Source organism: Peromyscus eremicus, chromosome 8a (assembly GCF_949786415.1).
Source record: "Peromyscus eremicus chromosome 8a, PerEre_H2_v1, whole genome shotgun sequence".
Classification (NCBI taxonomy): Eukaryota; Metazoa; Chordata; class Mammalia; order Rodentia; family Cricetidae; genus Peromyscus; species Peromyscus eremicus.
The window spans coordinates 62456826-62469596 of NC_081423.1; positions in this window are offsets into that span (position 1 = coordinate 62456826).

Here is a 12771-nt window from a genome sequence, read left to right on the forward strand (position 1 = left end):
AAATCTTGTAGCTGGATACACAGCTCAGTGGTATAATGTTTGCCTGGCATGCTCAAGACCCTGGGCTCCATTTCCAGCCCAGAAAAGGAGGAGGAAGGAGAGAAAGAAGAGGAGGAGGAGCTGCTGCTTGAAAGCTGGGACCCTCTTTCCTACCAACGTTTTACATTTACTCTAAAACTAGTGTGAGTAGAGAGTGGCATACATGAAGCCCTGGGTTCGATCCCCAGTTCCACATAAACCAGTAATCCCAGAACTCACAGATAAAAGCAGGAAGATTAGAAGTTCAAGGTCATCCTCTGCTGTCTATAGACCTTCAGGCCAGTCTGTGCTATTTGAAAATGCTAACCCTACCAGGCGAGAATAAGACCACTGCCACAATTTTGAGGCAAACTTGAAGCTTTACTTAAATACTGGCCGGGATGATGGACTCTGGCCAGGTCCATTCCTGAGTTCCCAGAAAATGTCAATGAGTCACTTTTGCAGAGACTTATAAAGGCAATCCTATAAGCCTCTATATTTCCCACCAGGTCCAATCAGGGGCAAGCATACATCCTAACTTATTTCCTGCCTGTGTACCTCCTGCCAAGATGTGATCAAGCACATCCCATGCAGTTGGGTCAAATTTATTTAAAGGAGGGCAACCGCGTGGCTTGTTATCTTACATGAACAACAGCCTCCAGCTTTTCAGGAAGTATATGTCCTTAGAAGTATCAGTAAGGGGCTTACAGGTTAGAGGCGTTTTATATTTCATGGATCTCTTAGGCACAGTCATTAAAACTTAAAACATAACTTTGGCTCTCACAAAACCCTGTCTCAGAAACAATTAAAAGCAAGCAAACTAACAAAAACTAGCAGTTATCGGCCACTGCAGACTGATTTTATTGATATCCAATTTTGTTTGTTTTTGAGATAGGGTCTTACTACATAGCCCTGCGTGACCTGGAACTCTCTGTGTAGCCCAGGCTGGCTGGGAATTCACAGAGATCTACTTACTTCTGTCTCCTGAGTGCTACCATTCCCAGTCTGTGCAGTGGTACAGGCTTCTAACCCAAGCTACTGAAAGACTAAGACAAGAGGATCTCAAAGTCCAGGCCCCCTATAGAGTAAGTTCAAGGCTAGCCTGAAGTATTTGGTGAGAGGGCTGGAGATGTAATAGCTTTTGGGCAGTATTTGCTTAGCATGTGCAGTGCAAGGTCCTGGGTTCAATCCCTAGAACTGGGCCAGAAATTCAAGGTCACCCTAGGCTCTACATAAAGTCAAGACCAGCCTGGTTCCCTGTAAAGTCAAGAACAATTAAGTAAGTTTATAAGGAACCAAATGAAACTGTGTAGTGGGAGCCGAATGGGACAGAGATGGGAGTGTGTCACTGAGATGGGACCATGGAGCTGAATGGGACAGCTGCTGTTATAATCTTAGAAATGCTTGGTAGGGGAAACAGACTCTATAAAACATTGTGTATTCCTAGGAGGAAAAATAACATATGAAGACATATTGAATTATGATACTTTTCATTGAGCCCACAGCTTCATCGCATTCACTAAGATTTCTCAGGTGGGGTGGGAATGTAGTTCAATTGGGAATGCACCTGCTTAGAATGCGTGAGGTTCTAGTTTCAATCCACAGTGCCCACAAAACGGAGCACCCTAGGTGTTAGGCAGGCACTTTACCAACTGAGCTGCATCCGCAGCCCATGTTTTGTTGCTTGTCTGTACATTGTTATATTTGTGTGTGTGTGCTCCTGTGCTCTGCGCACGCGCACTCTACAGTGTGTGAATGGAGGTCAGAGGGCGGCTTGTGGGAGTTGGCTTTCTCCTTCCACCGTGGGGGTCCCAGGGATTGACCCAGATCACCAGGTTTCTCAGAAAGCGCCTCTACCTACTGAGCCCATGATTTTTTTTTTTAATGACAGTTCCTGTACAATTCTCCAAACTCACGCTTTGTCAGTTCTTTGAACCGGCCGCTCTGAAGGGAGCCTCTTCAGGGAGTTATTTTGTTTCAACGGCCTCTCAGAACTGGATTCATTTTAGCAAAGGGTTATAGATAAGAGAGGTGACTGAGAAGGGAGATGCTGAGAAGGTTGTTAAGATTGTTTTCTTTGTAGCAAATGAGTCTTAAAGAAGATACCATTCTCTCATCTTTTTAATCCCAGCACTCAGGAGGCAGAGGCAGGTGGATCTCTATGAGACCAGGCTGATCTACATATATATCCAGTTCTAGGCTAGCTGCATAAAGAGACCCTACCTCAAAAACAAAAACAAAAAAACCAAACAGTTTTACAACATGGGTTTTGCTGAGACCAGGAATATCTGATTTAACAGAAAATTTCCACAGAAACTTCCAAAAGAAGTTCTGCAGAAATTAGTGAGAAGTGTTTTCTAAATGCTACCATGTTTGTAGAGATAGAATGAAGCCAGAGTGGGTAGAGATAAGGTAGACTCCTGTGGGACAGTCCGCTGGGTCTTAAGTCTTAAAGAGCTTGGCCCCCAGTGAGGAACTCTGAGGAGATTGCCTGAGTAAAACCCAAGTGACTGTAGGCAAAGTCTTCCCACCACAGTGCGGGGGCTGCTCAGTGCGATGGATTGACCCCATATCTGGAGCAAACCTGGTTATCAGGGGGAAACGGGGATGTGATTAGAGCTGAGGAGCTAGGAGGAAAGGACAAGACTCACGTATGACAGTAGATGACACTCGGTCTGGAGGGCAGTCATTCAAGTAGCAGGGTCTCCCAGGACAGTAGGCTGCAAAACGACGGAGCCCCTGGCTGGGATGGGCAGGAAGTCCACTAAGGCTCATAACCTGCAGGACGTGCAAGGATGTCAATCCGACGGCCATCAGACAGCAAGGACTCTATGCAGAGCTCCTTAGAGAGGCTAGCAGAAGCAACAGCGTGGCCATGGTTATTTGAATGCAGACAGGATTAATGCCTGCCCAGTGCCTGTTCTCCTGTGCCTGGGATCCCTCTGGCCCTGGAACTGGAGCTGGAGCTGGGGAGGTGAGGGTTGCAATCAGCGGATGAGATTTGTAGCTCCGGAGGGCTTTCTGGAGGGAAGAGCTTATTTGGTCAGAAATTAAACCGCTGCTGACTCCCAAACAGCAGAGATTCTCCTGAGACCTCAGATCTCCTAATAGGGATGTGCAAAGTCATGGTCTGCATTCACCCAGAGACCTGAGGTGGCTGTCTGGGTGAGGAAATGTCTGAGGAAATTGTTTTTACAACCACCCTGATTTTCTGTGCTCTACATTGTATTGTTGTTATTGTTATTGGTGGTGGTGGTGCTGTGTGTGTGTGTGTGTGTGTGTGTGTGTGTGTGTATGTGTGTGCATGCATGCGCGTGCAGGATGTGTTGAGTAAGGGGATGTTGGCATGCCATAGCCAACTCTATGGAGTCAATTCTCTCTTTCCACCTTCACCTGGGATCAAACTCAGGTTGCCAGGCTTGCTCAGGAAGTGTTTTACCCCTCTGAGCCATCTTGCCCCTACCCACCCACAACATGGTGAAGACCACAGTGGACCCAGCCTTCCTTTTCTTGGTCGCTGTGAGGGTTCACAGACAATACAGTCAATATCTGATGGGGTTACGAGGGCCTGGAACCTAACTGCTGTCAGGGAATAGCTTATCGGAAGGATACTAGGTAAACGTTGTCTTGTTTATTTTTTTTTTTTTTCGGTCCTGGGAATCCACCACAGGGCCCTGTACCTGGCTGGCAAGAGTTCTCCCATGTAACCACACTTCCAGCCAAGCTTTGCTTCTAAACCACTGGAGTCAAACCATAGCTGCCACATCAGAAGTTAGAAATGTAATCAGGAACTTTTCGCATCACTTAAAAATGGTAAGAATTCAAGATATTTCCCCAGCCCTGTTTTAAAAGCTGTGTGTTGGTTCTTCTCCTTTGGAGCTCCTCCTACGAGAGTTATTTTTCACTTTCTCTTAATAATCTATGTTCCTTCCACTTGGAAAAAAAAATCTGTGTAGGGCATTAAAAACATTTTTAAAAATTATATGTGTGTGTGTGTTGCCTGTATATGAGTGTTTGGGAGCACTCACTGCACTCATGAAGATGCCAGAGCAGGACATTGAATGTCCTCCCCTACCACTGTCTGCCTTACTGCCTTGAGACGGTCTCTCATTTAACAGAAGCTTGCTATGACTAAGCTGGCCAGCCAGTGAGCTGGGGTTAATAGGCCCACACGCGTCTATGCCCAGCTTCTTACGTAGTTGTTAGGAATTTGACCTCAGGTCTTCCTGTTCGTTGAACAAGAGTTCTTACCCATTGAACCATCACTCCAATTCCTAAAAATACTTGTAAAAAAGTGAAAACACAGCTGTGTGTGTTGGTACATGATTTCAGTCCCAGCCCTGGAAGGTAGAGGCAAAGGCAGGCAGATCTCTGTGAGTTCCCGGGCCAGCCAGGAATACCTAGGCAGGACCTGTCTCATAAAATAGACACGTACACGCATGCGCATGAGAGCTGGAGAGTGCATACACATGTACGCGCATGTGAGTATATACACACATGCACACGCACACACACACACACACACACACACACACACACACACACACGCACAACACACCATACAAACGTATACCTACTTTTAATCCTAGCTCTCAGGAGGCAGAGACAGATGGATCTCCATGAGTTCCAGGATAGCCTGGTCTACATAGAGAGTTCCAGACCACCAACCAGGGCTACATAGTGAGACACCCCCCCCACTACACACACATGCACACACATATACACACACACACACACACACACACACACACACATGCACATCTTAGTTAGGGGTTCTTTTTTGTTTTTTTTTTTCTCTGTGTAGTTTTGGAACCTGTCCTGGATCTCACTCTGTAGACCAGGCTGGCCTCGAACTCACAGAGATCATCCTGGCTCTGCCTCCCAAGTGCTGGAATTAAAGGCATGTGCCATCACAGGCCCGGCTTAGTTAGGTTTTCTATTGCTGTGATAAAACACCATGACCAAAGCAAGTTGGGGAAGAAAGGGTTTATTTTGCTCTTGGTTCATCATCAAAATCAGTGAGGGCAGGATATTGGGGACAGGAGCTGTTGCAGAAGGCATGGAGGGGTGCTGTTTACTGGCTTGCTCAGCCTGCTTTCTTACAGAACCCAGGACCACTAGCCCAGGGATAGCACCTGTAGCCAGTCTTTCTCTGTCCCATCTGCCAGCTCCCAAATAACCACACAGAGACTTCTTTTTAATTATAAAAACTAGGCCAATAGCTTAGGCTTGTTTCTAACTAGCTCTTATAACTTAACCCATTTCTACTTATCTATGTATTGCCCCAAAGCTCATTTACCTCATCTATGTGTGTCTCCGCCCTTCTTCCTAGAGTCCTCTCTGCCCTGAAAATCCTGCCTAGTTATTGGCCATTCAGCTTTTTATTAAACCAATCTGAGTGACAAGTTTTCACACAGTGTAAAGGAATATTCCACAACAAGCACCACCCACATTGGGCAGCCTGATCTTATGGAGGCATTTCCTTAGTTGAGCTTCCTTCCTTTCAGATGCCTTTTATGTCAATTTGACATAAAACTGTACAGCACTATGTATCCCTTGTTTTGACAAATGAGGTCCTGTTGTCCCTGCCTGAGTGCCGGTGGCTGTGTTTTGTTTGTTTGTTGTAATCTCAGGATTTCACTATGTAGCTCTGGCTGTCTGTCCTGGAATTATGTAGACCAGGCTGGCCTCGAACTCACAGAGATCCACCTGCCTCTGCCTCCCAAGTGCTGAGACTAAAGGTGTGTGCCATTATGCCCCGGGATGGTGGCTGTTTTTTAAAGCTTTCGAATAGGACCAAGCTCTGAGGTCACCCCCTCCCTCTTAGAGCTGTAGACTCTCACCTCTATTTCCCTAACCACCCTGGTTCATTTCCCTCTGTTAACTGACTGTCAACTAGAGCCCTAAATTGACAGTTTCTACAAATCACTGCTAGATGCAGCAATATACTTGAATCTCACAAGTACCAGGCTAAGCTGTAAGAGTCTGACACTGAAGAACCATACTGTATAACACATCATGTGACAGTTTTAGAAGAACCCAGATAATTAACCTACAGTGACAGGAAATAGATCCAGGATTTCCTGAATTTGAGTCAGGGAGTTGACTTCCAGGAGTAGAATGTAGCTTTGGGGAGTAAGTAAAATAGTCCCTAGTGGGGGATGAAGAGATGGCTCAGCAGTTAATAGCTCTTGCTGCTCTTCCTCAGGACCTGAGTTCAGTTCCCAGCACCCATGTCAGACGACTCACAACTGCCTGTAGCCCCAGTTCCAGGAGATCCAACACCCTCTTCTGGCTTCTGAGGGCAACTCGCTCACATGTACACCATGCCAGGCGGCGGTGGCACACGCCTTTAATCCCAGCACTTGGGAGGCAGAGCCAGGTAGATCTCTGTGAGTTCAAGGCCAGCCTGGGCTACAGAGTGAGATCCAGGAAAGGTGCAAAGCTACACAGAGAAACTCTGTCTCGAAAAAAAACAAATAAAATAAAATTAAATAAAATCTTTAAAGTTGTCTGTATTAGCCTCTTGGAGATGGCTCAGCCTATGCCAAGTCTGATGACCTAGGTTCAGTCCCCAACATACAAGTTGGAAGGATAGAATCAATCCGTGTATGTTGTCCTCGGTTCTTGATAAGCACACCATGCTGATGTTGTCACATACACACACACACACACACACACACACACACACACACACTCACATTCATGCATGCACATGCACACACATAATAAATAAATATAGAAAAAAATCCATATTCTAGCCAGATGTGGTGGTGTACACTCCTAATCCCAGCACTCAGAATGCTAAGGCAGGAGGATTGAAAATTCAGGGTTGGCCTGGACTCCTGACTGAGTTCCAGTTTAGCTTTGGATATATCTCAAAACAAAAACAAAAACAAAGAGCAAACAAAACAAATGGTCTCCAAGTGAGCTGACTGGGCTTCCAAGCAGGCCTCATTTCCTGATGGACATCCCTGAGACTTGGCTCTCATGGCCAGGGCTGTGGGACTCCTTCCATCTGTCACAGCTGGCTGGTCACATGACCCGGGCCAGGCCTGCCCTGCCCTGGAGTTTTCATAGGAGAACTTAGAAGAGCTAACCAGTCTCTTGTTGTTACCTCATTGGCTGTGAAGCCCAGGGGCTGCCAGCAAGCAGGTTTGTCCTGTCCCAGACCAGACTCACTCTGAGTACTGCTGCTAAGTGTTTCTGTCTGGATTGGAATGGGTATGGGCTACAAAGTAATCACTCCAACCCATGAAACCAAATCAGCTTTGCTGTCCCTGTGCTCCAGAAGATTCCAGGGACAAGACTTGGTCTAAGTAGTTTAACAGTGCCAGGGAAGATGTGAACAGAAGGTGGAGACTCCACAGCCAGAGTTACTCAGACATGCCACCCAAGCCACAAGTGGGAGATACAGGGTGAGAGGGAGCTCATGTCTCTGTGCGTCACTTAATATTTACCGAACACCTCTGTGTCCCTGAAACTCATCCAGGTGCTGACAGGACAGGCATTTTCAAGGCCAGTGAGGTCTCTCTGCTGGTTGTGACATCTCCTTGGTTTTGTTGTTTTGTATTTTAATTTTTTTAAATTTACTTATTCTATTTTATATGCACATATGTTTTGCTTTATTTCTTCCTTCCTTCCTTTTTTTTTTTTTCTTGTTTTGTTTTTGTTTTTTGAGACAGAGTTTCTCTGTGTAGTTTTGGTGCCTGTCCTAGATCTGGCACTGTAGCCCAGACTGGCCTCAAACTCACAGAGATCCGCCTGGCTCTGCCTCCCGAGTGCTGGGATCAAAGGCGTGCGCCGCCGCCGCCGCCGCCGCCGCCGCCGTCACCACCACCCCCCAGGATGTTTTGCTTTCCTCTATGTATATGAGCCATACGTGTGCCTGGTGTCCCTGGAAGTCAGAAGAGGGCCTTGGAGCCCCTGGAATTGGAGTAATGGATGCTTGTGAGCCATCACGTGGTAGCTGGGAACTGAACCCAGGTCCTCTGCAAGAGCAGACAATGCTTGTCCTTACTGTTTTATGTCAGCTTGACCCAGCTAGAGTCATCTGAAAAGGGAGAACCTCAGCTAAGAAAATGCTTCCATAAGATTTGGCTGTATGGCCGGGCGGTGGTGGTGCACATCTTTCTTCCCAGCACTTGGGAGGCAGAGGCAGGCAGTTCTCTGTGAGTTTGAGGCTAGCCTGGTCTATAGAGTGAGTTCCAGGATAACCAGGGCTACCCAGAGAAACCCTGTCTTGAAAAAGAAAAAAAAAAAGAAAAAATAAAAAAAAGATCTTGCTGTTTAGCATTTTTTTAATTGATGATTGATGGGGGAGGGTCCAGCCCATTGTGGGTGGAGCCATCCCTATGCTGGTACTTATAGCTGGAAGTTTTCCTGTGTCCCGCCCAGTCCTGCAGCAGCTGGGTCCCAAGTAAATATTATATGAATTACTGTGTGGCCTATTGCTCAGGCTTTTATTTTATTTTATTTTTATTTTATGTGAATTGGTGTTTTGCCATGGGTGTCAGATCCCCTAGGACTGGAATTACATACAGTTGTGAGCTGCCATGTGGGTGCTAGGAATTGAACCTGGGTCCTCTGCAAGAACAGTCAGTGCTTTTAACCACTTTTAGCCATCTCTCTAGCCCCCTGCTCAGGCTTCTTGCTAGCTAGCTCTTTTAACTCAACTCAACCCATTCCTATTAAGCTATGTGTTGCCATGTGGCTGTGACATTACCGGTCTGCTGGCATCTTGTTGCTCCTTGGGCAGCGGGCTGACATCACCCTTGACTCCACCATTCTTCCTCTCCATCTTCAGTTTGAATGTACCGCCTAACCTTATTCTGCCTCACCATTGGTCAAACAGCTTTATTTATCAACCAATGAGAGCAAAATATATTCACGGTGTACAGAAAGACATCCCACAGCAGGTGGTCCTGGGTTCTATAAGAAAGCAGGCTGAGCAAGCCATGGAAAACAAGGCAGTAAGCAGTATTCCTCCATGGCCAACACTAGCTACTGCCCCAAGGTTCCTGCCCTGCTTGAGTTCCTGTCCTGACTACTTTCAATGATAGACAATTATGCAGAAGTGTAAGCAAAATAAACCCTTTCCTCCCCAACTTGCTTTTGGTCATGGTATTTCATCACAGCAATAAAAACCCTAAGACAGTGCTCTTAACCACTGAGCCATACATCTTGCCCTTCTCCCCCTGTTGTTTCGTTTTGTTTCATTTTTTTTGTTTTGTTTTGTTTTGTTTTGTTTGTTTTTTTGAGATAAGGTTTCTCTGTGTAGCTTTGCACCTTTCCTGGATCTTGCTCTGTAGACCAGGCTGGCCTCGAACTCACAGAGATCCGCCTGCCTCTGCCTCCTGAGTGCTGGGATCAAAGGCGTGTGCCCCCACTTCCCAGCTTTTGTTTTGTTTTAAGACAAGGTCTCATTATGTAGCCCTGGCTGGTCTGGAACTCACAGAGATCCACCTGCATTTGCCTCCAGAGTGCTGGGTTTAAATTTGAGTACCTCCATGGCCTGCCTTGTGATGCCTTCTCATACTGAAATAATCAACAGAGGAGAAAAGGAACAGTTCTCAGTAGCCATGGATACACCCCGACAAAGTAAGACAGACCACATGATGAATGGCTTCAGCAGAGAACAGGTGCCATGGGTAGGGCAAGGCCTAGCCTTTGAGGTGAGGGAGAGAAGGGCCGAGTGGCTGGACCTCTTTCCCTAAAGGCTCCCAGGCAAAGAGTTTGGGAGATTAGAGAAAGTCACTGTGGCTGGGGTACAAGGAGCCCTGCTCAGCCATTTCAGGAAGACGTTGGACTGTTACATTTTGGTTTCCAAAGGCTGCTCTTAGCCATTATGTAGAGAATGGAGCATAAGAGGTAAATAATGGCAGCACAGGCCTGGGGATGCAGCTCATTGGCAGAATGCTCACCAAAGCAAGGCCCAGGATTAATCCCAACACCACACACACACACACACACACACACACACACACACACACACAATGGATCTGAGGGAGGGAAACATTGCTGTTTATATAGTTGGGTTTTTTGTTTTGTTTTGTTTTGTTTGTTTTTTTTCGAGACAGGGTTTCTCTGTATAGCTTTGTGCCTTTCCTGGAACTCACTTGGTAGCCCAGGCTGGCCTCGAACTCACAGAGATCCGCCTGGCTCTGCCTCCCAAGTGCTGGGATTAAAGGCGTGCGTGACCACCGCCCGGCTTATAGTTGTTGTTTTAATGAATTTTTAATTCAATTTCACTCACGGATATGATGGACTTTAATCCTTTTCACCCCCCATTACCCTCAGCTCTGCCCACTCCTCCTGAACCCCTTCCCCTCCTCCTTCTTCTGTGTGTGCCCTGGTGAGTTTAATTAGTGCTGCTTGCACAGCCATGAGCACCAGGGACACAGGTGGTCCACTTGCACACATGCAAGCAAAACACCCACACACATAAAGCAAAAGTAAATAAATCTCAAATGATAAGAATGGACAAGATGTCAAGTGGAGCCTTGAGATATGAGACGCACTGTTACTTTTGGTGGACCTGAGTCCTAACCTGAGTGTCCTGTCCCTAGGGGCCACTGCTCCAAGACGAATTCAAGTCCTGCTGAAATTTACTCTCCTCACTATTTCTAGTGTCCCAGCCAAGACTAACAAGGAGATGATAGATCATTAGGATTAGATTGCTTGGAGTAATGTTTGGAGCTAATCTACCTGCTCCTGTAAGCAAGGTCTGTTAGTTACTAGAATCAATGAATTTTATGCACAGAAAACATGGCTTCTCCTCTTTCTCCTCCTCCTCCTTCTCTTCTTCCGTCTTCACCTTCCATTCCCTCCTCTTTCTCTTCCTCCTCCCTTTAGAGACAGGGTCTCCCCATGTAGTCCAAACTGGTCTTGAACTCAGGATCTTTCTGCCTCTGCCTCTCAAGTGATTAGATTACAGGTGTGTGTCACCAGGTCTGGCTCTGAACATAGGCCTGGGCAAGGGCAGACACTGGTGCTCTTTTCCATCCCTTTGCTCTTTATTGTGTTTATGGTTTCTCTGTGTGTGTGTGTGTGTGTATGTGATGTGAGTATCTGTGTGCCTACTTCATCTTCATCTCTCTCTCACTCTCTGTTCTAGTTGGTGTCCTCTCCTCTCATTTGTCTCCATTCTCTTAAGTTACACATACACATGGCCCATTAGGGCCACCCCATCTTAACTTACTTCCTTACCAGAACCTCCCACCTCCATCTGCCTCAGCTACTCTAGATTCCCCAAAAGAAAATCTGGTAGCCCAGCTTGTGTTTTCTCGTTATTAAAAACTATTTTAATTGTGCATGTGTATGTGTGTGTGTGCACATGTGTGTAGGTTCCCCCATAGAGGTCACAAGATGGTGTGAAGATTTCCTGAAGCTGTAGTTACAGGTGAGCTGCCCCATGTAGGTGCTGGGATCTGAACCCCAGGCTTCTGATAGAAGAGTTAGTACTCTTAACCACTGAATCTGCTGTTTGATTTTTGGGTTTGTTTTGTTTTTGTTTTTATTTTTTGAGACAAGGTTTCTCTGTATAGACCTAGCTGTCCTGGAATTCACTCTGCAGACCAGTCTGGCTTTGAACTCACAGAGATCCTCCTGCCTCTGCCTCCTGGGTGCTGGGATTAAAGGCATGCACCAGCACTGTCTGGCATGGCAAGTCTGTATTTCTAACAAGTTTTTCCTTAGTGGGTGGTTTCTATCTATCCAGACCCTTCTCTTTTCTCTCCTCTAAGGTCTATGATTTATTTATGTCTGGGTCAGCATACTTCTGTTCAGACGCCTGATGAGGATGTGGTGTCAGATCCCCGGAGGCCAGACTCGCAGGCAGTTGTGAGCCCCTCTGACACTGGGCTCTGGAAACCAAACTCTGGGCTACTGCAAGAGCAGCAAGTATGCTCTCCTCTGAGCCATCTCCGGCTTCTCAACTCACATTTTCATCCTAGGCTACAAGCACTGGCCAGGAATGGGCGTCATTGCTCCTGACATCTCTCTAGAGCACACTGTTATGGCCAGTGAGCTCAGGAAACACATGTGCAGCATGTCAGCAGAGGCAGCTGGATCTAGGGGCGCCAGTCTCCAGGATATGAACAGATGGACAGGTATGCTGAAGTATCTTGTAGAACAGCCTCCCCATTTGGGGGCAGGTGGCCAGCTCTCTCTTCGGCTGAGAATTTCCTAGCAGTAAGAACTTGTGGCTTGGCTTGTTCTATCCCTCTGAGCTCTCAGTTTTCACCCCAATATCTGGCTCCAGGTTTTTTATTAATAAGACTGTTTAGCTATTCGTATTACATCTCCTTAGTGAGTGGTTTCTGCTCCTAGGACCTCACTTTGAGCAGTCAGAGTCAGTTTGTTTCTTCTTAGTTGTAAGTGGCTTACATTCTGAAGCAGTTGCTACCCCTACCCCTTGTTTTGTGTATGATTCTGTGGGGTATGCATATGTGTATGTATACATGTTCAAATATGTGTAGCTGTCCATCGGAGCACATGCCTGTAGAAGCCAGAGGGTGATGTCAAGTGTCTTCCTTGATCACTCTACACCTAACACATTAGAACAGGGCTTCTTTTTTATTTTTATTTTTATTTTTTTCCGGAGACAGGGTTTCTCTGTGTAGTTTTGGTGCCTGTCCTGGATCTCGCTCTGTAGACCAGACTGGCCTTGAACTCATCGAGATTGGCCTGGTTCTGCCTCCCGATTGCTGGGATTAAAGGTGTGCGTCACCACCGCCCGGCTGCAGGGTTTCT